The 25,732-nt window shown below is 41.2% G+C and overlaps 1 protein-coding gene across 1 annotated transcript in view; it reads right to left on the reverse strand.

The window, feature by feature from the left end:
* The window catches only part of EXT1 (exostosin glycosyltransferase 1), a 315,513-nt gene that overhangs the window by 101,093 nt on the left and 188,688 nt on the right, over positions 1–25,732 (reverse strand). The window lies entirely within an intron of this gene.

Consider the following 25,732-nt stretch of genomic DNA (forward strand, 5'->3'; position numbering starts at 1 on the left):
AGCCAGAGACCCAGCTTCCATAGCACAGGTTGCTGTTCCTAAGCCCTCTGCTCTCACAAGCCTGGGTGCCACACATTCAGCAACAGGAAATTTGGTGGCTCCTGGGACTAAGGGTAAAAAAAGGCTGAAGAAAAGGGAAAATTAATATTAGCAAACTAGTAGCTACCATTTATTGGCACTTCTTGATGCTAAGTGTTTTACATTCTTTTCCTCAAGTAATCTTGACACATCTAGGGTTCAAGCACTAAAAGCATTCTCCGATTCCTACCAAGGTAGATACTTGGGTAAACCCTGTACAAAGTCTGTCTTATATGAAGCAAAGAGGACTCAGTAAAAAGTTCCAGTAAAGCCAGCTTTCTGGTCTGCAAGAAATGAGATCTAGAGTATCAAATCCATCGTCTTCCAGGGACCAGAGCACTCTTTAGAATACAGTCATGAGTCACTTAACAATGTGGCTACGTTCTAAGAAGTGCGGTATTAGGAGATTTTGTTGTTGAGTGAATATCATAGAGTGTACTCACGCAGACCTGGATGGTATAGCCTACTACACACCTAGAATATATGGTGTAGCCTGTATCTCCTAGACTACAAATCTGTATATCACATTACTATAGGCAGTTGTAACACCATGGTAAGTATTTGTGTATCAAAACATATCTAAACATACAATAGGTACAGTAAAAATAGGATATAAAACATAAAAAAATGGTACACCTCTGTGGGCTACTTAAAATGAATAGAGCTTGCAAGACTGGGCACTGCTCTGGGTGAGTGAGTGGTGAGTAAACGCAAAGGCCTAGGGCATGACTGTACACTGTTATAGACTTTATAAACACTGTACACTCAGGCTACACTACATTTATTTTAAATTTTTTTCTTTTTTCAATAATAATTTAGCTTACTGTAACTTTTTTACCTTAGAAACTTTTTAACTTTTTGACTCTTTTGTAATAAAACTTGGACTAAAACACAAACATATTGTATAGCTGTACAAAAATATTTTCTTTCCTTTTTTCTTTTTTTTTTTTTTTGAGACAGGATACCACTCTGTCTCCTAGGCTGGAGTGCAGTAGCACAATAACAACTCACTGCACCCTCGACCTCCCAGGCTCAGGTGATCCTCCTACCTCAGCCTCCCAGGGAGCTTGGACTACAGGCATGCACCACCACACCTGGCTAATTTTTTACATTTTTGATACAGATTAGGTTTTGCTATGTTATTCAGGCTGGTCTCAAACTCCTGGGCTCAAGCAATCCACCTGCTTTGGCCTCTCAAAGTGTGAGCCACTGCGCCCAGCCTATAAACTTTTTTCTATTTTTTTTTTTTTTACTTGTTCAACTTTTTTGTTAAAAGCCAAAACACAAACACACACATTAGCTAGAGCCTACACAGGGTCAGAATCATCAGTATCACTGTCTTCCATCTCCACATCCTGTTCCACTGGAAGGTCTCTAGGGACAATAACAGGCATGGAGCTGTCATCTCCTATGACAACAATGCCTTCTTCTGAAATATCTCCTGAAGGACCTGTCTGAGGCTGTTTTACAGGTAACTTAAAAAAAAAAATAAGTAGAATGAGTGCACTCTAAAAATAACAATAAAAAACTATAGTATAGTAAATACTTAAACCAGTAACACGGTCATTTATTGTCATTAGCAAGTATTATGTACGGTACATAATTGTATGTGCTATACTTTCATAAAACTGGCAATACAGTAGATTTGTTTATACCAGCATCACCACAAATGCATGAGTAATGCATTGTGCCCAGACAGTATAACAGGTATGATGCCACTAGGTAATAGGAATTTCTCAGTTCCATTAAGATCTTATGAGCCCGGCATCTTCTATGACGTCATTGTTGACTTGGCCATGCAGTGTTACGATAATTAGCTCACACCAGCACTTTTATGGCTTCCCAGGCAAACAAAATAATGGCAAAACATATTAGGAAAACAATATGATGACCTGCTACAACCTCCAGTAACCCTGGGCAAAGAGGAAAGAGGATCCAACAGTGAAACATTAACATATTAGGCATCTTCTTCCATTCATTTTTTTCCCTTTCTCCTCTATGCCTGCCAAGGAAAAACTCAGGTTCTTGATTTAACACACATTATCTTCAAATAGAATCCTTATCATTGTCAGACAATGAGAGGAATGTTGCAAATACACCCAACAATCTGGGTGTAAGGAATTTCTTTCTTTAGCTCCTTAGATGTTCTTGATTTTCCCATCAAATCTCTAACCTTACAAAGAAAAGTTGTTTTCTTTTTATTCCACGGACAGGCATGATTCTGAGATTTCTGTGTATTACTACCAAGCTCCACAACCTACACTGTCATAAATCATTCATTCACTCCATCTGTATTTATTAAGCTCTTAATATGGACACAACATTGTTTTTGTCTAGATCTGTGCCCAGCCCAAGGGAAGCATGAGACCATGCATCTGGTCTTTCTGGTACTTCCCCATTTGAGGAGCATTTTATTACATCCAGCTATATTTGAAGGTTCAAACTAAGAAGACGAAATAGCAAGTTGCTAAGGTAAAACCCCCAATGCCTTTGAAGACTTTAAGGAAAAGAACAGGGAAAGAGGAGGAGTGTTACTTGACTCTAATGGCAGTTTAGCTCCATGGATTGCCCAGACATTTGCAGAACACACCACTTTGGTGAGCCAAAACTCCCATGTAAATGAAGGGAGAAAAGAAAATACTCTCATTTTCCACTTAAAAACTCTATGTTTATTGTTAATGTATTAAAACGTTTTATAAGTTTCCCAAAGTGGCAGATCACCCCTGAGTTAGAATCAACTCTTAAAATAAAACACACGCACATTTAAAGATTTATCATGGATTCAACTAAATATGAATTAATATGGCATTCCAGAAAGGAGTCAGACAGTATTAAAAATTATTTTCAGTCTCCAATGATTAAACCCCCATTTTCCTCCTTTTTCTTCAGTCTCTTGCCTGCCCAGAGAAATTAGTCCTACAATTTCTAATCTAATCAGGAATGTACAGACAGGCTCAATACCAACATGTTAGTGTTACTGGGTTTGAAAAAGCATGAGAAAGAACTAAAAATAATGAATCAGGCCTTCAGCCAAAAAATCCAAACTATAAAAGATGTTCTAATGGCAGAAGCTGGGAACAGTCAAATTTTTAGATGTACTTCTCTTGAACTTCATTTGTACCAATTCTCAGAGAATTTGTAAAGTATTTCTTAGGCACACGGGTTACTCAAGGGACAGTAACTGACCTGAAGTTCTTAAAATTTGTTCTTTAATTAACTAGAACATAAAGAATGTGACTTATCTTCAGGAACTTCTGGTTCTGCTAAGAAAATCAGTTGCAACAGCTTCAAGCTAACACTGATACTAAACATGGCTGCAAAGACGAGCTCTTAAGGATAACTGGAAACGTGAGAATAACTTCTCAAATATGAAACTTTGTCCTATTTCCAGGACTACAATTATCTGGAATCCGAGTTCTTTTTCTAAAAAAGAAAGGGAAATAAAAAGCAGTTCCTATAACAAACCTGATGTGCCTATGTCCTTCTTGGTTTAGTTTTATTTTTAAGCATGCAAACTTATGTTTAACAAAGAATGAAGGTAAACGCAGGCAGCTATGGTGTATTTTAAGGAAAAATGGATGAGTATAAGGAAGTCTACCATTTACTAGATTGTATATTACTTTAGGTAAGTCACTTTAAGGCATAAACATATCCATTGCTTTATGTGTAAAATGAGAATATTTGTGAAGATTAAAATGGGTATGTTCTTTAAAATATCATAGAAGCTGGTACATTCTAGTTATATATGATAAATGCTAGGATGTGACTTAATATAGAATTAAATTGACACTCATGATTCATGTCACTCTTACATTTACTCCCTTATAACTCAAGTGATTCCCAGAAGAGGGGTACCTCAGGGTACTACCTGCCCCCCAACACCAGGTGGCTTCATGAAAGTTCTTGGGACTAAATTATATTATCAAGAAGTCCAAGAGAATGCTTTAGCTGGAAAAAGTGGGGTGGTGGGGAGAAAGTGGGGGAGAGGGAAGTAGGAGAGAGAGAGAAAGAAGGAGAGAGAAATAGGAAAAAAAAAGTGTGAAGAAAAAAAAAGAATTACCCTGTGGTTAGTTTCTACTCACTTTAAGAAAGTCAAGGATATACTCTAGGAAGTGGTAACAAAGGGTGTGCTCACTTTGTGAAAACTGGTCAAGCTGGACATTTAAGATGTGTGGACTTTTTTTGGATATATAATGCCTCAATTAAAAAAGCTGACTTTAAATGTATCTTTCAAAAAAGAACTAAAAGAACATTCCATTTCTAGCTCTGAGCAAAGAAAAAAATTAAATCAAAAAGACCTATAAATATAACACTTGATCAAAGTGTACTTATAGGAACTCTGGTGAAAAGAAGCCAGAATTCCAAGTGGGAGAGACCTAGATTCAAATCTAGCTCTGTTGGCTGACCGTGGGCAAGCTGACATTCCTGAGCCTTGGTTTTTCTCTTCTGTATAATGGAGTAAAGAGTAACTTCCTTCAAGAGGCACGTAGGTACCAACAAGTATTATTCCCTGCCCCATTCCCGCTCTGCTCTGAAAAATCATCAACGTCAGAGTCCACACCAAGTCCTGTCATTTTAATATGGTGCCTGGCACATGGCGGGGCAGCTTGATAAAACTTTGTGGAAGGGGGAGGCGGAGGTTGAAGTGACCTGAAATCGTACCACTGCACTCCAGCCTGGTGACAGAGCGAGACTGTCTCAAAAAAAACAAAACAGGCCGGGCGTGGTGGCTCAAGCCTGTAATCCCAGGACTTCGGGAGGCCGAGGTGGGCGGATCACGAGGTCAGGAGATCGAGACCATCTTGGCTAACACGGTGAAACCCCGTCTCTACCGAAAAATACAAAAAATTAGCCCGGCGTGGTGGCGGGCGCCTGTAGTCCCAGCTACTCGGGAGGCTGAGGCAGGAGAATGGCGTTAACCTGGGAGGCGGAGCTTGCAGTGAGCCAAGATCGCGCCACTGCACTCCAGCCTGGGGGACAGAGCGAGACTCCGTCTCAAAAAAAAAAAACACTTTGTGGAATGAAAGACCAGATTTTTACCTTCTAGGGACCTATAATCTCGAACGGAGTCAGAAGAGAAAGATCATGAAAAAAATCCATCACTTCCAAGCCCCTCCGCTTGCTGGTGGCTCCCATTTCTCCAAATCACAAATAATCTCTCCCAATAGGCTGTGGTACTGAGATTTCTTTAAAAAGGCTACACTTCCTGCTATTTGCTTTTGCTTACATAAAACCAACTCTGCTTCATCATTCTTTAGTATCCCTGATTTGCATGACTCTTGGCTTGGTATTCTATCCCTCGTAATTCTTACAGCAGTTGTTTGACCATTCCTCACCATTCAAGGTCTTATTTCACTTAACACTTTAACTTTGAACATGTGTTATTTTCACAGCATCTCTCACAAGGCAAGTGCTCAAATTTAATTTTGATTGATTTAATTCTTGGAACACAAGTTCGGAACCCATCTAAATACGAGCTTATGTTAAGTCTCTACCCAACTAGTTTCACGTAAGAAGAATATACAAAGCAGGAATAGCAATAATGATAGTAAGACTGATGGCTGTGACAGACTAAAGTAATAGATTTATTTCCCATTCAATTTAGGAACCCTTAGAATTCTTCTAACACAGCAGTCCAGGAAGCCACTACCAATCAATCTAAGTTGCCATCAGTTGAAATCTATTAGTCATTCCCAGGAATAAATATCCTCCAGTATGACAGCTCTCCAACACCTTATGACCTCAGAAAACATATCCAAAATCTGTCTTAACACATGCAATGTTTCCTACGAAATTCCTTAAAGCACAGAATTCGTACCCTGTATGTTAAACTTCTAACACACAACTAGTATACTCAAAACCGAAAGATGATGTACATCATGAGCACTTAAAAAACTCACGAATTAAAAATGGCTTACAGGGAAAGCAGTTGTCTCCTTGGGAAAGAATGATGTATGGTTTACACCTATTTTAAGGAGAATGATGGTGACCCGAGCAGGTGTCAGATCTCAGAGCAGAAGGCAGAGGTCTTGTCATACAGGTCTTACTCCACCCCACAAACCCCATCCAATATTGCTTGACTAATTTGGAATGGCTATTATTCAACATTTGGAGAATCAGAATTCCAAGCACAGAAAGCAAACAAGAAAAAAGGAACAGTTTGCTGCAGCATATCTCCCTCACCCCACAGAATTAAGATGGCCCAAACCATGGCTGACCATGCACATTCACTCACATACAGCCCTGACTTCTCTATAAAGGATGTAGCTTTCCTCAAGGAATCCCTTCTTCCTTTTCTCCATCCCCCAAACAATTCTCAGATCAAACAACAAAGCTGCCTCTGCAAAGTCTACTAATATCCTGATTATTCTCCAAACATAAAAAGGTGAAAATGAATTGTTAGTCTTTTAATAATGAATGCAATCAGTCCATCTAAGTGTTTAGCAATTTTCCCTAACAACATATTTCTCTCCACCCTCACTCTTACTTTCGTGAGCTTTCAAACACTGTGAAACATTTGCTCTAGGTACCTAGCATCAGAGCCTTGCACAAAGGGTTGGAGAGAACAATCGACAAAGCCTCTGTTTCATCATGATGGTTTCCCTTACTAATAGGAAGTGTGCTTCCTGTCCATCCTTTGATTTTTGTTGTTAGTGGGAACCCTATTGCCTTAAAATAACATTCTGAACTCACCTGCTTACTGCTGAGCACGCTAGCACTTTCAGTAGTGACACTTAAAAATGAAAAGCTCCATTAATTATTAATAATGGAAAATGAGATACTCTGAATTAGGAATATGCTCTCACTTTGCTGTTTATTGTAGCTATCAGTTCTTCCATATTATATATGAATTCATAAATTATGCTGTGAGATTTACTGTCATACCACATTGAACTTGGTAAGAATCTATTCTAGGTCTTCCTGATTAAATTCACATTTGTTAAAAAAATTAATAGGTAAGTATTTATCCACTATTAGGAAGCTCTCACTTTTTGAAGCAATCTATAAAGTCTAGTAATCAGCCTGTGAGCAAGTTCAGGTATTTATAAGCCTATAAAATACACCTGCCACATGTGGGTTTTTACACTTGAACAGGAAGACGGCATTGGCTCTGCAATATTTTTGAAAAAGCCAAATACCTACCTCTTCATCACTTGTAAAATCAAAGGGCAATCATAAACATTGGATACATTTCTATTTCTTAAATAGGATCTAAAGTTCAAAGAAACAGCTTTCTGGCTCATTTTAGCTAAACATTAAAGTTTTACTAATTTAGGTAACATTCATTTGGTATCCAAAAATGAGCATAAATACTGTGTGCTGGAAAAAAACTCTTTCTGTATCTCTTACAAATCAGTCTCTTAAAAACTCATTTTACAATAGGGTCAGACAATGATAAAAACTTAGAACTGCTGGGCATGGTGGCTCATGCCTGTAATTCCAGCACTTTGGGAGGCTGAGGCAGGCAGATCACCTGAGGTCAGGAGTTCAAGACCAGCCTGGGCAACATGGTGAAACCCCACCTCTACTAAAAATACAAAAATTAGCTGGGCATGGTGGTGCATGCCTGTAGTTCCAGCTACTCAGGAGGCTGAAGCAGGAGAATCGCTTGAACCTGGGAGGCAGAGGTTGCAGTGAGCCAAGATTGTGTCACTGTACTCCAGCCCGGGCAACAGAGCGAGACACCATCTCAAAAAAAAAAAAAAAAAAAAAAAAAACAAAAACAAAATACACACACAAAAAAAACAACTTGGAACTAGTTAGGTAAAGAATATAGTGGCCTAAGGAAATAGTTATTAGCCCCAATTTATAAACAATTAAGTTGATGACAGAAAGAGGAGCAGGTAATTCCCAGCTTTCAGATCCATATCTGGCCTTCCTTCTCAAGGAACCCTTGCTCAGCTTAAATCTGCTTGTACTGTAAACTTGAAATAAATATAAAACAACATGGGAGCAAAAAAATATGTATTTTTGAATTTATTCATTATTCACACGGTTCACTAAATCAAACTAGCATAATATCTGCTGGTCCACAAACAGGATCACATACATTTATAGTTTTAAAAAGATGTTGGTTCTCCTTTTATTAAGTACTATTTGATCTCTTTAAACTCCAGTGTTCTCATCTACAATATGGCCTAATATGATGATAAAGATAACATGCTAGAAGTGTATTTTCTTTCTTGTAAATGAAAAAGATAGTTTTAAATTTCCAATTGCAACTGAATGGCCTGATTTGGCACTTCTCAATGTCTTACTCTTAGTTTAGAATAGGTTACAATTACTATGTACATGTTCTCTTTTAGCCATGACACCAAGTTATTCATCGATAGCAGCTTCAGGAAATCATACCAAATGGGTTGGCTAAGTAAACTTCATAAAAAACATATTAAACAATGAAAGCCTGACCAAGTCTCACATATAACAACAGCCTGTCATCCAGGTCTAACAATACAAAGTGTTGCCTGGGATGGGGCACATGCCTAAAAGGAAGCTCGCTGCCCGGTACTTCTGGCTGGCCGGTCCTCAGGAGCCCTTTTTCCTTTCTTTTGATCTGCTGGTAAAGGCCCTTTCACTGTCCCTCAATTGCCCATCCTATGACAATGGACTAATAATGGGCCTGTCGAAACTACTAGAAATGTGTTTAAACCATGGCATTTTATTATCCTTTAAAGAATCTAATTCGACCCCAAACTTTTAGCCAAGAGGTGTCCTACCGTAGCACCTTTAAGAGAAAGAGAGTTGGGGAAGAATTTCTCAATGAACAAGACACACCAAAGTCCTAGTGGCAGAGCTGAAATTAATTTAAGTGCCTTTGAAATGCTCATCCTTGAGTTCGTGTCCTTTGCAGGGACATGCATGAAGCTGGAAAGCATCATTCTCAGCAAACTATCACAAGGACAGAAAACTAAACACTGCATGTTCTCTCTCATATGTGGGAATTGAATAATGAGATCACTTGGACACAGGGCAGGGAACATCACACACCAGGGCCTGTCAGGGGGTGGGGGGCTGGAGGAGGGATAGCATTAGGAGAAATACCTAATGTAAATGATGAGTTGATGGGTGCAGCAAACCAACATGGCACATGTATACCTATGTATCAAACCTGCACGTTGTATACATGTATCCTAGAACTTAAAGTATAATTAAAAAAAAAAAGAAGAAGAAATGCTTATCCCTTTTTGCTATCTGTCCCTTATGCTACTCAAATGTGATAGAGTATGGATATGGGTCCCCTCTGAACTCATGTTGAATTGCAATCGCCAGTGTCGGAAGTGAGGCCTGAGGGGAGGTGACTGGGTCATGGGACAGATTTCTCATGAATGGTTTAGCTCCATCCCTTTGTGCTGTCCTCGTGATAGTGAGTGAGTTCTTGTGAGATCTGGACATTTAAGAGTACGTGGCACCACCTCCTCCACCACTCTCTCCCTCTTGCTCCTGCTTTTGGCATGTGACGTGCCTGCTCCCCCTTAGTCTTCCACCATGATTGGAAGCTTCCTGAGGCCTCCCCAGAAGCAGATGCCAGTGCTATGCTTCCTGTACAGCCTGCAGAACTGTAAGCCAATTAAACCTCTTTTATGAATTATCCAACTTAGGGTATTTCTTTATAGCAGTACAAGAACAGCCTAACACAAAGTTAAAAAGAGAAAAAAGGAGGCAGGATAGCTTTAACACAAGCGCTATTATGATGCCAAGTCCCAAGGCACCTCCAATAAATTCTTGTTGAGTTGGTGTCACAGGGCAGATTTCTTCTCAAATGCTTCAGAATAAACGTAAAGGAAGCTTTCCTTTTCCTCTAACCAACTTTCTCAGAAAATATACTCACTCAGTCAACACATATTTATTGAGCTACTTCCCTGGGGTCAGGCATGGTTCTGGGCCTTTGGGATGCAATTATGAGCAAGAGGATGTTCCTACTCTCATGGAGCTCACATTCTATTGGGAGAGTGAGACAAAAAACAAGTGAGAGATAACAAAGAAAACAAATAAGTGTGGCTAGCAAATATCCAGCCAATAACAAGAGAAATAGAAAATGGTGGAGACACAGTGGTGGTAGGGTTGGGTCAGACTAAGCCTGGATCTCCAAGGGTCTTGTAGACCACGGTAAGGTGAGATGAATGGATTTAATTTAATCCATTTGTGTGATGGGAAAATTTTGAAGGTTTTAATGAAGGTTCTTAACCAAACTAACCAAACCCTGAAATTTACTGCAGACAGAAATTCCAGCCATTTAATATAGCATACATTAAAAATTTCTTATGATGGGAGGCTAAGGGAAAAAATGTAACTACAGGCTGGGTGTGGTGGCTCACACCTGTAATCCCAGCAATTTGGGAGTCTGAAGTGGGTGGATCACCTGAGGTCAGGAGTTTGAGACCAGCCTGGCTAAGATGGCAAAACCTCATCTCTACTAAAAACATAAAAATAGCCAGGCGTGGTGGCATGCACCTGTAGTCCCAGCAACTCCAGAGGCTGAGGCACGAGAATCGCTTGAACCCGGGAGGCTGCGGTGAGCCGAAATTGCGCCATGGCACTCCAGCCTGGGTGACAGGGTGAGACTCTGTCTCAAAAACAAAAAAACAAACAATCAAAACAACAACAACAACAACAAAAAACAAATTAACTACAGTATAGTAATAATGACTGTAAAAGAAATATAAGAACTGAATAGAGCATCAAATTAGTAATCAGTGTCAATGTCATGAGCTAAGGAAAGACTGAGGACTGTCAAAAATTGGTGCATACTAAGGAGACACAAAGAGGAAATGCATTGTGGGATCCTGAGGTAGATCCTGGAACAGAAGGGCAGTAAAACAACTGGTGGAATCTAAATAAAGTCTGTAGCTTAATCAATAGTATTACACCAATGCTAATGTGCTAATGTCTTAGTTTGAATAACTATACTATGGTTATATAATATGTTAACTGTAGGGGAAGCTGGGTGAAGGGTGCCAGAGGACTCTCTATACTATTTTTGCAGCTGTTCTATACGTATAAAATTATTTCATAATAAAAAAATGAAAGACTGATTGGCAGTCATATAATTACTGGTGATTTATTCCTCTTAAAAGCTTATTTTTATTTCTGATTTTTTTTCACTTTATGCTATTAATAATTTGAAAAGAAACAAAATCATATTTGGATGCTACAGGCATTTGCCATCATTCATTGTCATCATTCATTGCCACCATTTCCCAGTTCATTTCCTGGAAATCCTGCTGCAGAAAAGGTTGTAAATTAATTTTTTTTTTTTAGATGGAGTCTCATTCTGTCACCTAGGCAGGAGTACAATGGTGCAATCTCAGCACACTGCAACCTCCACTTCCCAGATTCAAGCGATTCTCCTGCCTCAGCCTCCCAAGTAGCTGGGATTACTGTTGTGCGCTGCCACGCCCAGCTAATTTTTGTATTTTTAGTAGGGACGGGGTTTTACCGTGTTGGCCAAGCTGGCCTCAAACTCCTGACGTCAAGTGGTCCACCTGTGTTGGCCTCCCAAAGCGTTGGGATTACAGGCATGAGCCACCGCACCAGCATTAATTCTTTTACAAGCTGTCCGGGATGGGCCCTAATATGCTGTCCCCATGATAAGCATAACTTGCATTCCATTTCCTTTAATAAGGGTGTCTCCACAGTGGATTAAATGCCTCAGCCAGATGCACAATAGACTAGTCATCATTTTCACGAGCTCCAGTTAAACCATACGAGTAAGGACACAGGAGATCAAAGGGGGCTGCTGATGATGAAGAAACTGGGCTGCCAGGAGGAAGGGAAATAAGACCAAGAGTGTTTTCCACTAATAGGTCACCTTACAGATACTGACACATCTGTCTCCTGGCTAGGCACTCCTTCCTCTCCACCACTCCAGGAAAGATGGTCCACCTGGTGTGGGATCCAACCACAGCTTACAGACACAACAAAAGCTCCCGTTGAGAGCTTGAGACTGCGGAAAACACATCTAGTTTTGCTTTATTCTTGCTACTTGGAACTATAGCCTGGGAACAGATACACTGAATTACTGCGACAGCGAGAGAGAAAATCAGGAAATAGGAGGAGGGAGGAAGAAGAGTCAACTGGGAAAAGGGAAAGGAAATTAAATGAACAGAGAATCAATTATATGTGAGCCTGTCTCTGCTTCATATGTTATACAATTTAAGCACCAAGTGTCATTGTCCTCATTTCACATATGAGTTGACGGAAGCTTAGAAAAGCCTAGCAACAGGACCAAATGCTTTGACTCTACTTTGCAAACTCTTTCCACATAATCATGGCAGGAGCCGCATGATCCTGAACTAGAGAAACAATATAGTCAATTAATGCTCTGTATGTGTCTCAGAAATAGCTTTGCTGCTGGGTGCCACTGGTACATGCAATGTAACCACAGACAGGCCCATGAGGCCTAAATCTGTTAGATGTCGGGCTGCAGAGATGGATGATGCCAGAAGGATCAAGGTGAAGGGCGTGAACTCTAGAGTCGAGCTGTCCAAGGCTGATTTCTGACTGCAAGACTCACTGGCAAAGTGACCCTGACAATAACATGTGCTCTCCAACCTTCAGCATCCTCAGCTGTAAATGGACTAACAGCACTTGCCTCAGGTGCCAGTGGGTGTTTAGCCCGGTGCCTGGCACATGGCAAGTTCTTTAGTGTTATTAAGGAAGTTCTTTGATAATTAAATTTCCCCAGTTGTGTAATTAAGCCAATGGCAGGAAAAGATCATAAATATAGATAAGCTCCAAATAAACCTTGGCACAAGAAGAGGCCTCCTGTCTCCTGGTATGCTGTAGGGTGGCAGGAAGCACATTACTCTAACCATCACAAAAAAGCAGAGGCTCTGATAAGTGATTACTCCAATCACAATAACCCAAGAGATGAAACTCCCTCATTCTGAATGGCCTGTTCAGATTCCCTATCCAATGAGCAACTGAGTCTAAATCATCAATGAAGCCTATAAAAGGGACAAAAGTCAGCAACTAACATCACAGCTCACTCAAGCTCAGAGAGCTGCCCTGCTCACCAAGAGAAGGCAAGTCAAGAGCTAAGGGCAAATGGGGAACCCTTTCGGACTGGCCTCGGAGAGAAGGCCAACAGTGGACCTAAATTTCACATTTCTCATACACTTATTCTGGGAGCTTGTAAAAAGCAGTCTCTTCAACACCTGGGTCTTCCGAGCTCAGCAAAAAATGCCAGGTTCGAGGATACCCAGAATTCTCCCTCATCTTTCACTTTGTACTGAGCTGGCCTGCTGCAAATATTGTTTCAATATCACATCATGACACTTTATTCTAGTACTTAGCTTGATGCCTTCTGCAGGGCAAGCACTCAGTAAATATTTGTTGATTACACCAACAGAATTATTTTATTTTTTAAAAAACACTGACACAATCTGCAATATGAATCTTCTTTCTCACGGGAGCTATGTTTAATTATTTTTAGGATATCCCTGCAGAAATGCAGAAAAAGAGGGAGAAAAGAAGAGAAAGAGGAAAAGGAAGAAGAGTAGAAGAGAGAGAGAAGATAAGAGAGCTAATTTTTAGGCACCTGAAGAAGAAGAAAAAAAAAGACTATTGAAGACATGGTGTTAGAAATGAGGCACGATGGCTCTGAGATCAACAATGGCACCATATTGCAAGAGGGAGAGAGAGACCCAAACTAACATCCCTTCCTTGCAAATGGTTCTGTCCTATAGCAGAGTACACTAAAGAATACTGCTTAGAAGACCTACAGGGCTAGATCTTGCCGTCATTAGAGATTGACTCAACAATTTTCAAGCCCTGAGATTTACCTTTTACAATTTTCTATTTTAGGACCTAAGGGGCAGGTAGGAGAACTTTCACTTTTTACTTTATCCCTTTTCTTATTCCTTTATTTATTACAATGGATAGGTACCAATTTAGTATTTAAAAACTAATTACCTCCCTTCAGAACTAGAAGAGATCTTGAAAATAATTAATTTCAGTGGTCTTGTTTGTTGGAGAGAAAACCGTGGGCTTACAAGAGATCAAGCTGAGTCTGGGATGCAGGCTTCCTAACTTGGGGGCCAGTGTTCATTCAGCTTCCTGGATTACATCAACAGTCTCAGAGCACTGGGTGGCAGAGGCTAAGGAGGAACGACAAAGTGTGATGAGTTTATTCTGGCTAGACTGGATCCTGATCCTCTAATAGTGAATCATCTACAATTTTACAACATGACCACTGAAAAGCATATCCATATAATGTCCCAAAATCAAGAGCAATCTGAAGAAAAATTTCTTCCCACAATTTATGAATTATTTCTCATAACAGTGGGGAGGCTATGGTGGAAACCATGAGCTAGGTTCCAGGCAATTGCTGCATAAGAACTAAATAAGACAAGAATAAATTTATGTGATAAGAGCTAACAATGGGACAACTGAGCATTTCTTAAAAGGTGGCTGGGCACAGTGGCTCATGCCTATAATCCCAGCGCTTTGGGAGGCCAAGACAGGCGGATCACTGAAGATCAGGAGTTTGAGACCAGCCTGGACAACATGTTAAAACCCTGTCTCTAATAAAAATACAAAAATTAGCTGGGTGTGGTGGCGGGTACCTGTAATTTCAGCTACTTGGAAGGCTGAGGCAGGAGAATAGCTTGAACCCGGGAGGTGGAGGTTGCAGTGAGCAAACACTGCACCACTACCCCCAAGCCTGGGTGACAGAAGGAGACTCCATTTTTTAAAAAAGGTGTCAGACAGTCCAAGAGAACACAATGCATGCCAGGGTCCTGGTTCCCCTAGCTTGCCTGTCCCCTTCACTAGAATTAACATCAAACCACAGAAAATGCCTCAGTAACTACTTCTTCAGCTCATCTCCAGTCTCAGGGCCCCAGTATATAGTGGCAGTTCAGGGTATCTCCTTCTGTTTTTCAGATACTTCAACTGTTCCAAAGACCTGGGCAAAATCTCCCTTTTTTAAACCATGAGGAGAATCTTCTTTCCTATTGTCATTAGTTAAGTATTAAATCAAAGACAGAGACTCTCTTTACCCAGTACAGCCTCTTTTCCAGAGAATGCCAAGGAGACGCTAACCTAGTTTTTGGTCCTGAGCTGGTTTCCATCTCCATGATTCATGCCATAAATGTCATCCTCAGCAAAGAGGGGATCCGGTGGCCTGCTACTCTCAGCTTCCTACTCTGGGAGGGAAGTAGGAAGTGGTAAGGATAATTCCTTGGATTTACTTCATCAATGACTCTACAATAAGTAATAAGGGTAGAATACATTACAATTCACAAAATAATTCCACAGACATTATCTCACTTGCTTTTCACAACAACGTTGGAAGAATGAACAACTCATTCCAGTGAGGAATTTAAGATTCAGAGGTTAAATAAAGCTGAATATGGGAGAGATTAGGCAATTTGCCCACCTCAGGACTTGAACCTTGGTGGGCAGGCTTTAGCTTTAAAGTTCTTCTGTACCAAAGCTGTGTCAACATTAAAGCTGGGACTGGACTTCCAATCTGAGGACCCAGAAGAGTCAGCATATCCTACTTAACTTCTAAGGGTGGGGTGGCGGGGTATGATTTATTTTGAACTATAATTTATATGGTGTCTCCTAGAAGTTTATGGCTCATACAGGTATCTTCCACTGTTGCAGGAAGTCAGGGACCCCGAACAGAGGGACCAGCTGGAGCTGTGGCAGAGGAACATAAATTGCGAAGATTCCATTTTAATATGGACATTTATCAGTTCCCAAATAATACTTTTATAATTTCTTACACCTGTCTTACTTTAATCTCTTGATCCTGTCATCTTCATAAGCTGAGGATGTATGTCACTTCAGGACCACTGTGATAATTGTGTTAACTGTACACATGTGTGTTTGAACAATATGAAATTAGCACACCTTGAAAAAGAACAGCATAACAGTGATTTTTAGGGAACAAGGGAAGACAACCATAAGGCCTGACTGCCTGCGGGGTCAGGCAAAAAGAGCCATATTTTTCTCCTTGCAGAGAGCCTATAAATGGACGTGCAAGTAGGGAAGATATCACTAAATTCTTTTCCTGGCAAGGGATATTAATATTAATGCCCTGGGAAAGGAATGCATTCCCAGTGGGAGGTCTATACCACGGCCACTCTGGTAATGTCTGTCTTATGGGTTGAGATAAGAACTGAGATATGCCCTGGTCTCCCACAGTACCCTCAGGCTTACTAGGGTGGGGAAGAACTCCACCCTGGTAAATTGGTGGTCAGACAAGTACTCTACTCTCAAACCCTGTTTTCTGTTGTTTAAGATGTTTATCAAGACAATATGTGCACCGCTGAAAATAGACCCTTATCAGTAGTTCTGCTTTTGCCCTTTGCCTTGTGCTCAGTAGTTCTGCTTTTGCCCTTTGTCCTGTTCCCTCAGAAGCATGTGATCTTTGTTAGAACCTTATTAGTAGTTCTGCTTTTTGCCCTTTGAAGCATGTGATCTTTGTACCTACTCCCTGTTCTTACACCCTCTCCCCTTTTGAAACCCTTAACAAAAAACTTGCTGGTTTGAGGCTCAGGTAGGCATCACGGTCCTACCGATATGTGATGTCACCCCCAGCGGCCCAGCTGTAAATTTCCTCTCTTTGTACTCTTTCTCTTTATTTCTCAGCTGGCCGACACTTACGGAAAATAGAAGGAACCTACATTGAAATATTGGGGGTGGGTTCCCCCGATATTCCACTAAGAAACTGAGACTATTTCAATATGGTTTTATTATGCTGACTAATTATTACAAGTTGATCAGTCCTCTTCTGCTGATATTGTTTGAATGGAATAATTCTACATAGAATGTTCAAATTTTTGTTTTTTGCTTAATAGATATAACCTTTTTTTATATATATACCTGAATAAATAGGCATTCATTGAGATCTCCCTCATTCTTCTAAAATCCTGCCTAATATTCTACCAAATGGATGTACCACAATGCTTTTAATCAATCTCCTACTGATAGAAATTTAAGTTATTTCAAATTTTTCATTCTTATAAAAAAATCAAAATATTTATTTCAACGACCAAATAACAAACAATATATCAAATCACTATTTGAGGTCAGGCAAGGTGGCTCACGCCTGTAATCCCAGCACTTTGGGAGACCAAGGCAGATGGATCACCCGAGGTCAGGAGTTCGAGACCAGCCTAACCAACATGGCAAAACCCGTCTCTGCTAAAAATACAGAAAGTTAGCCGGGCGTGGTGGCGCATGCCTGTGGTCCCAGCTACTTGAGAGGCTGAGGCATGAGACTCTCTTAAACCCTAGAGGCAGAGGTTACAGTGAGCCAAGATCATGCCACTGCATTCCAGCGTGGGTGACAGAGCAAGACTCTGTCTCAAAAAAAACAAAACAAAAGTCACTCTTTGTGATAAAGTTTGAAATATTCTGTTTTGGCTGAATGTAAAAACTTAAAACTATAAAGCAGAGGTGCTGTGAGCTCTGTCAAAGTCAGTTTTATCGCAGGAAACCGTTGTCTTTTGTGGATTTCTTTGATAGAAACCACTTTTTTTTGGCATTTCACTTCTTTTATAGAAAAAATACTATTCTGTTGGGACTGAATGATACTATGTCTTGACACAGAAAAGTTATTTATACACAAATTACAGTAACTTTACCCATGTTAACGAAGCTGTCATCCTCTTGTGTGATTTACTGCAATCTTGTAATAGAAAAGTTTCATTTCCTTGACACCTGGGTGGTAATGGGACCGATAATTCCATGCTGCAAATGTTTCCTCCTCTCTTCTACCAGAGGTGTGTTAAAATCTAGAGTGCATTTTTAGGTCAGAGTAATTCTGATACCAGTCTCCAGGGCCCAGAGCACCAGCGCAGACATACACAGGTGTGCGCACCCACACAGTCACATCAATTACCCAGAAAACCCAGCAAGGCCTCCTCTTTCTTCAAGAGATTTATAGTTCTCAGGATATAGGCCTGTACTTGTTCTGCAACTGAGTTTGAGAATAGCAACATATACATAATGAGAAAGAATAATAGAAAGGCATTAAAAAATGACTGGGAATTAAAGTTGGAAAAGGCAGTTTAACAAAGAGTTCAGATTTCAGTTTAAAGTTTAACAATACTGTTTAAGGATGGGTGCAGTGACTCACACCTGTAATCCCAGCACTTTGGGACACTGAGGCAGGAGGATCACTTGAGGTGAGGAGTTTGAGACTAGTCTGGCCAACATGGTGAAACCCCGTCTCTACTAAAAATAGAAAAATTAACTGGGTGTGGTGGCCTGTAATCCCAGCTACTTGGGAGACTGAGGCACAAGAATCACTTGAATCCAGAAGGCAGAGGTTGCCTTGAGCCAAGATAGCATCACTGCACTCCAGCCTGGGGGATGGAGTGAGACTCTGTCTCAAAAAGTAATAATAATAAAATAAAAAATAAAGTTTAACAATACTGTTTAAGAAAAAGCTACTTCAGAAGGTAATAGATATGAAGAAATACATAAGTAATTGAAGACAGCCTATCACAATCAATTTTTCTCTCTCGAGCTTACCAAAATTGTAATATCAGTAATAATACCGATAGAAAGAAAATTAAAGGAGATGAGATTTTCATAAGCTACCACAATGTAAAGATCTTTTCATAAATAGCTTCTTACAACTACAGACTTTTTAAAAAACCTTCATCCTGGCTGGGCGCTGTGGCTCACACCTGTAATCTTGGCACTCTGGGAGGCCGAGGCAGGTGGATCATTTGAGGTCAGAAGTTAGAGACTAGCTTGGCGGACATGGCTTAATCCCGTCTCTACCAAAAATAGCCAGGTGTAGTGGTGCGTGCCTGTAATCCCAGCTACTTGGGAGGCTGAGGCAGGAGAATCACTTGAACTCAGGAGGTGGAGGTTGCAGTGAGCTGAGATTGTGCCACTGCACTCCAGCCTGGGTGACAGAGTGAGACGCCATCTCAAAAAATAAAAATAAAAAACCTTCATCCTAACACATCCTAACACATGTATGTTTCTTTAATATTTTCATTGATAATATGCTTTCGTAAAATTCTCATCAGCATTTTTGAGGTGCAATATCCATTTAGCTAAGCTAATGGTTTCACCTCAAAGATGCAAAGCTGTGACTGGACCTAGTATGATTAGCACACTCACACTTTCTGATGTGTGTATGGTACCACTGCGTTTTCTGTCTGTCAGTAGAATGGTCTCCGCTGTAGAGAAGACAGAACAGCAGATGAAGGTGTGCCTGGACAAGCAACCACAGGTTCCATCCCAGAGGTACCTGGTGGGTGGCGCTGTTAGTCCACAGCACCTATATTCCTTTTCTGCTTGTCACTCATTCAGGCACTGCTGACCACCACTCACTAACCTGGAATTCACTGAATGCCTAACATGTGCCTTGGGTGGTAGGTGTTACGTTCCAGAAATACACAGACAACCAAAACTTGGTCAGCACACTGTTAGGCACCTGACAGCAAGGATCCTGACATAATGAACACTAATGTGGGGAGTCCTGTGCCTTTTCCAGGGATAAGCCTCCATTTAGCACAGCTATCTGCCAAATGGCTTCCTTTGCTGAGCTTCAAAGCCTCCCGTAATGCAGCTTTAAACAGCATGAGATGCTGTAACAAAAGAGACATCACTACACTGAATGTGAAGTTGGTATTTCCTATTTCCCAGCAATGTTACTTCATAGGATTTCTATTACATTCAACTTTCTAGAATTTCACAGCATGTTCTTTCATTCAACAATAGTGAGCTTCTGCACTGCACCCAACACAATGCCAGGTCCTATGAGTATCATTAGGAATATTATAGGTCCTGCCCCAAAGGAGCTCCACAGATCACCTTTAGTTGGAAATAAGGCTCAATGTAGACAGTAACAACCATGCCGCACAGATATCATGCATGTGCTAGTCTCCCAAGATGGCCTCATCAATTCCTCCCTTCCCTGATTGCATTTGCTGCTTCTTCCTTCCAGAAGTAAGTCCATGTCCCCTTCTCTTGAATCTAGGCTGGCTTTGTGTTTTGCTCTGACCAGCAAAATGCTGCAGAGGTGACACTGTGTCTGTTTTAAGTGTGGCCCATAAGTGGCCTGAAACTATTGCTTTTGCTCTTTAGGAATCTGCCTCTTGGGACCCAGCTGCCACACTGTAAGGAAGTCCAGAGCTGGCATGAGAGGCTGCATGGTGGCGAACTGAGCGTCCCACTGAGCTACCAGCCGAATGCAGCCACGGGAGTGATCCCAGCAGACGCCACGTGGAATGGAAGAACGACCCAGTCAAGGCACTGGATGTTGAGGAACTATAAAAGTTGTTGTTTTAAGGCACTATTTTGCGGGTGTCTTATTACATATGTGAATATCCACTGATATGATGCGTCAGTCACACTGTTGGAGGAGAATATGCGAAATATCCATGGATCAGTTCCACTAAGTGAACCCTCTAATATTCCTGAGGTGAAAAAAATCTACTGTTAGCAGAATTCAATATAGCTTACCTCTCCTGTGGAGACCTTTGTTTTAGCCTCACACATCCTTGGAGAAAAAAAGAATTCAACTTTACAGAAAAATAGTAAATAGGAGAACTCTTCTTAACTTTCATGCTCATTAAAGTGAAAATTAATTAAGAAGACATCTGATTTTTTTTTTTTTTTTTTTTTTTTTTGGAGACAAGGTGTCATTTGGAGTCACCCAGGCTGGAGTGGTGGTATGATCACATCCCACTGCAGCCTTGAACTCCTGGGCTCAAGTGATCCTCCCACCTCAGCCTCCAGAGTAGCTGGCACTACAAGCATTGCACCACCATACCAGGCTATTTTTGTTGTTGTTTTTGGTAGAGATGGGCTCTCCCTATGTTGCCCAGGCTGGTCTCAAACTCCTAGGCTCAAGCAGTCCTCCCACCTTGGCCTCCCAAAATGCAGGAATTACAGCCATGAGCCACCATGCTTGGCCAACATCTGAGTTAAAACTTTTTTTTTTTTTTTTTTTGAGACAAGGTTTTGCTCAGTTGCTGAAGCTGGAGTGCAGTGGTGCAAACACGGCTAACTGCAGCTTCAAACTCCTGGGCTCAAGCAATCATCTCGCCTCACCCTCCCAAGTAGCTGGGACCACAGGCACGTGCTACTACACTTGGCTAATTTTTAAAATTTCTGTAGAGATGGGATCTTGCCATGTTGCCCAAGCTGGTCTTAACTCCTGGGTTCAAGTGATCCTTCCACTTCAGCCTCCCAAAGTGCTGCAATTACAGCCATGAGCTACCACACCTGACCAAGAGCTAAACCATTAAATAAATATTCCTGGTTTAAATCCCAAATTATATGAAATGAATCAACTATATTTTATTTAGAAGGTCAGATAATATATTACAAACAAGTGAACGTAGATTTCATGTATTTACTACGTGTTAAGAAGAGTTTTAAATCTTGATTTCTTTTTCTTGGGTTTAACTGGAAGCAAGAGCACGCCACATCATGTTGATAGTTGATATGGTGGAGCTGATGAGGAGAAGGAACAGGGGTTTGAGGTTAAAGAGAGAAGAAGAAAGAGAGAGGCAACAGAAATGGGAAAATTCAATTTTTATTTTATTTCATTTTTTTGAGACAGTCTCGATCTGTCACCCAGGCTGGACTGCAGTGGTGCGATCTCGGCTCACTGCAACCTCCACCTCCTCCCAGGTTCAGGCGATTCTCTTGCCTCAGCCTCCCGAGTAGCTGGGATTACAGGTATATGGTACCACACCGGCTGATTTTTGTATTTTTGGTAGAGATGGAGTTTCACCATATTGGCCAGGCTGGTCTTGAACTCCTGGCCTCAGGTGATCCACCCGCCTCAGCCTCCAAATGCTGGGATTACGGGCATGAGCCACCGCGCCTGGCCCAATTTTTAAATTTTTTAACAGTATCTGCAGTGTGACTTCAACAGCAAAATCACTTACCAATAAGTAAAACATTCCTAAATCCCGCCTGTGTTCTTTCCCTGCATTATCTCCTAAGCACGGGCAACATTTTCATTTAACAAAGAAAACACCACAGAAAATAATCATCATGCAAAATCTCCTGGGAAGGAAGAGGGACTGCTGCTTTCTTACTAGTTATTGCAATCAGTGTTTACAGCATGCCTTTATACGACCAACACGCCTTACAATTGCTCATTAGTTACTCTTTCCAAGTTCCTGGAGAAGTAGGTCAGCATTATCATCTTCGGGATTACTTTAGGGAGGAGGAAGCTGACCATCCCTGTGAAGATAACTTAGCCACAATTGTGCTGGGTGGAAGCTGACCACCCCTGTGAAGATAACTTAGCCACAATTGTGCTGGGATAACAGGAGTGGCTGCTTCAGAACAGAGCCTTGGGTGCCACCAATTTGCTCCTCCAACACATCATCAAGCAGGACTCCACCACCAGCATGGATTTACAAGACTCCCCTCATCCCTTCCTAAAAATACAGGATGTACATTTGGAACAAGTTTGTATCTTCCAATTTGTAAAATACACCATCACAGGTCATCCTTTAATGTTTTGCATTGAAAAGGTGGTTTTTATTTTCCTTTCTCTGTTTTAAAAATGCATTACAGCTTACAAAGTAACATCCTGGTGAGGCTGCATTTCCTGAGAGTAATGACTAATAAAGGCTTTGGGCAAAGTCCCGCCTGCAACTCCTCTAGCCAGCATTATTAACAAGGGCACAGCTTTTCAAGAGGCCCCGCTACTTCCATCATAAATGCTAACAGGTGCTCCTTTTATCTGGGGATCCTCAAGCACCTTACAGATACTACTCATTAAGTCTCATGAGGCCTCTAGGAGACAGACCCAGTGAGACGCATAAAAGGGAATCCTGTCACTCATCAAAGACAGAAAACAGCAACCAGCTCATATACTTGATAGAGCAACAACAATTTTACTGAAGGAAACATTAGAAACATTACCTAGAAATCTCTAACCTAGATGCTTTCTTCTGAGCCTCATTCACTCATTGGCAAAATGAGAATAATAACGCTAGTTCAGCCAACTTCATGAGGTTAGAGAGTGCAGATCAAATGAAGGGGGCAGAGGGAAAGGGGCTGAGTAAACTCTGATGTCCATACAGATAAAAGGCATTATTTCCATAATCTAAATCAAACTGAGATTTGAGGCAGAAAATGCCATCTCTAAATCTTGTGCCCAATACAGGGAGCCTTTTTTCCAAACAGCTTGGGCATTATTTATACAAATGCAAATCCTATTTCTACGTCTATGATCACATTCCTATAGGGTACAGGAGAAGATGAAGGAAGAGAAAAGCAAAATGAGAGTCAAAGCACACAGACACAATTATCCTTGATTGTAATGTTTGCATATATTCAACATTCAAAACATTTTTTCATCTGCCTGCAAAACATTCATGATAGAAGAAATAGAGCTGTACAGACTCTGCAATGGACTATGTCGCTTTATTCAGATCTGTTTTCTTTTTTTTGTTTTAACTCCAGTTACAAAAATTACAGCTTTAAAAGTTTCAATGAAATTCCCATAAAACTGCAGGAATTCAACTGCCAACTGGATTTGCTGCTGCAGGAGATAATCCACTTTGGTTCGGAGGTGGCCCCTTTTGCTTGAAAGGAAACCAGGGTCTTCCTGAAACTGTCAAGGGCTATCTAAACCACATCAGCCCTTAGAACTTACACCCCCAATTTCTGAAATTCCCAAGTGTCTCCCTTCAAAAACGAGAAAGGGGGCACCTCCATGTATTTAAAGAGGTCAATTAATTTTATCTCCTGAAGTCTAAAAAAAAAAAAAAAAAAAAAACACCCTGGCAATTTGCTTTAAAACATACAGAGTACTTTTCCAAGGAGTTGACAACGTGGTGAGAAACAATCAGAAGCCAGAACTCAAAAGAACAGAGGGGCAAGTTGTTGTGTTACTAGAGTAGGTTGGTAGCCAAGTTTTAGTTTCATTTAGAAACTTTTACAAAGAAGTTTCCATGAACATGAAAGTTATGACAGTCATCTGTCACAGTCAGTAACTGATCCACCTTTCTTAGGATTGAGGAATTCTCCATTGTGAGTGTCTGAGAGAGGCATGGTTTGTCTCTTATCATAGAAGGAGAACAAGGCCAGCTTCTCTCTCCCCTTGCCTTGTTAGGGATATAAATGGAAACTAAGTTAGCCAATCAGATGCAATATTTCAATGTCCAGCCAAAGCACTGCCCAGCATCCAGTGTATCTCAGCTGTCTGGACAGGGCTCAGGCAGCAGCTCCAGCCCAGTCCTAACCATCATGTCTATACTGTGAACTGTCCAATATTCCTTAATAACTTCTTTTTCTGGTTAAGTTAACCAGTTTCCATTGTTTTCTGCAAAGAACCCACACTGGACTAATCATGGGCTAAAGAAGCAACCCTTTCTAATGCTAATACTGACTGAGTCCTGAGCAACTGTCCACCGGCAGTTCATTTTATAGAGATAAGAAGCAGGAGGATATAAGAGGAAAGTGATTTAGCAAAAGTCATTTAACAAGTCATTTAGCCCAAAATTTAAAACTGCCAGGCATGGTGGCTTGTGCCTGTAATCCCAGCAATTTGGGAGGCCAAGGTGGGTGGATCACTTGAGGTCAGGAGTTCGAGACCAGGCTCGCCAACATGGTGAAACCCCGTCTCTACTAAAAATACAAAAATTAGCTGGGCGTGGTGGTGGGTCCCTGTAAACCCCAAGTAGCTGGCTGAGGCAGGAGAATCACTTGAACCCGAGAGGCGGAGATTGCGGTGAGCTGAGATTATACCACTGCACTCCAGCCTGGGCAACAGAGAACCTGTTTCAAAAACACAAAAAGAAGGAAGGAAAAAGGACAGTGAGCAGGGGGGTGTGGGTGGCTTGAGGAGACTGGGGGAAGAAAAGGGCTTTGAATTCTTAGCATGTTTACTTGACTTAAAGAAGCGGCCGGGCATGGTGGCTCACACCTGTAATCCCAGCAATTTGGGAGGCCAAGGCGGGCGGATCACGAGGTCAGGAGATCGAGACCATCCTGGCTAACACGGTGAAACCCCATCTCTACCAAAAAAAAAAAATACAAAAAATTAGCCGGGCGTGGTGGCAGGCACCTGTAGTCCCAGCCACTCGGGAGGCTGAGGCAGGAGAGTGGTGTGAACCCGGGAGGTGGAGCTGGCAGTAAGCCGAGATCGCGCCACTGCACTCCAGCTGGGGTGACAGAGCGAGACTCTGTCTCAAAAAAAAAAAAGAAGCAACACGGAGTATAAAGATGACCCAACTTTCCACCCATCCCCAAAGCGTGACTGGAATAACACTCTCTGAATCAGCACTTGCTGCATGGAGCACCACATTGAGAACAATTCTAAAGCTGCATCTTGGCTCAGTGGGAATGAGTTCACCAATCAATCAGTGTTATGGGTCTAGTAAGAGTGAGAAGGAAAACACAGAGACATGTATTCACCATCGTTGATATACTGGGAATAACTCCCAGACTAGGAGTTAAAATAGGTGGGTTCTGGCCTTAGCTCTGTCTGGCTAGTAGACTCTTGGATTAGAAGAATTCGTATCACGTGGGAGCATGCTAGAACTGGAGAATTTCCTTAGATATACTGAATCACAATCTGCATTTTAAGAAAATAACTGGGTGATTCATATAGCCAACTCTAAAATTGCCTAATTTGGGAAAATTCCCTTCTCTGTCCCCACTGTACTAGGGAAATATTTACTGAATGCCCACCACACGTATG

Source organism: Pongo pygmaeus, chromosome 7 (assembly GCF_028885625.2).
Source record: "Pongo pygmaeus isolate AG05252 chromosome 7, NHGRI_mPonPyg2-v2.0_pri, whole genome shotgun sequence".
Lineage (NCBI taxonomy): Eukaryota > Metazoa > Chordata > Mammalia > Primates > Hominidae > Pongo > Pongo pygmaeus.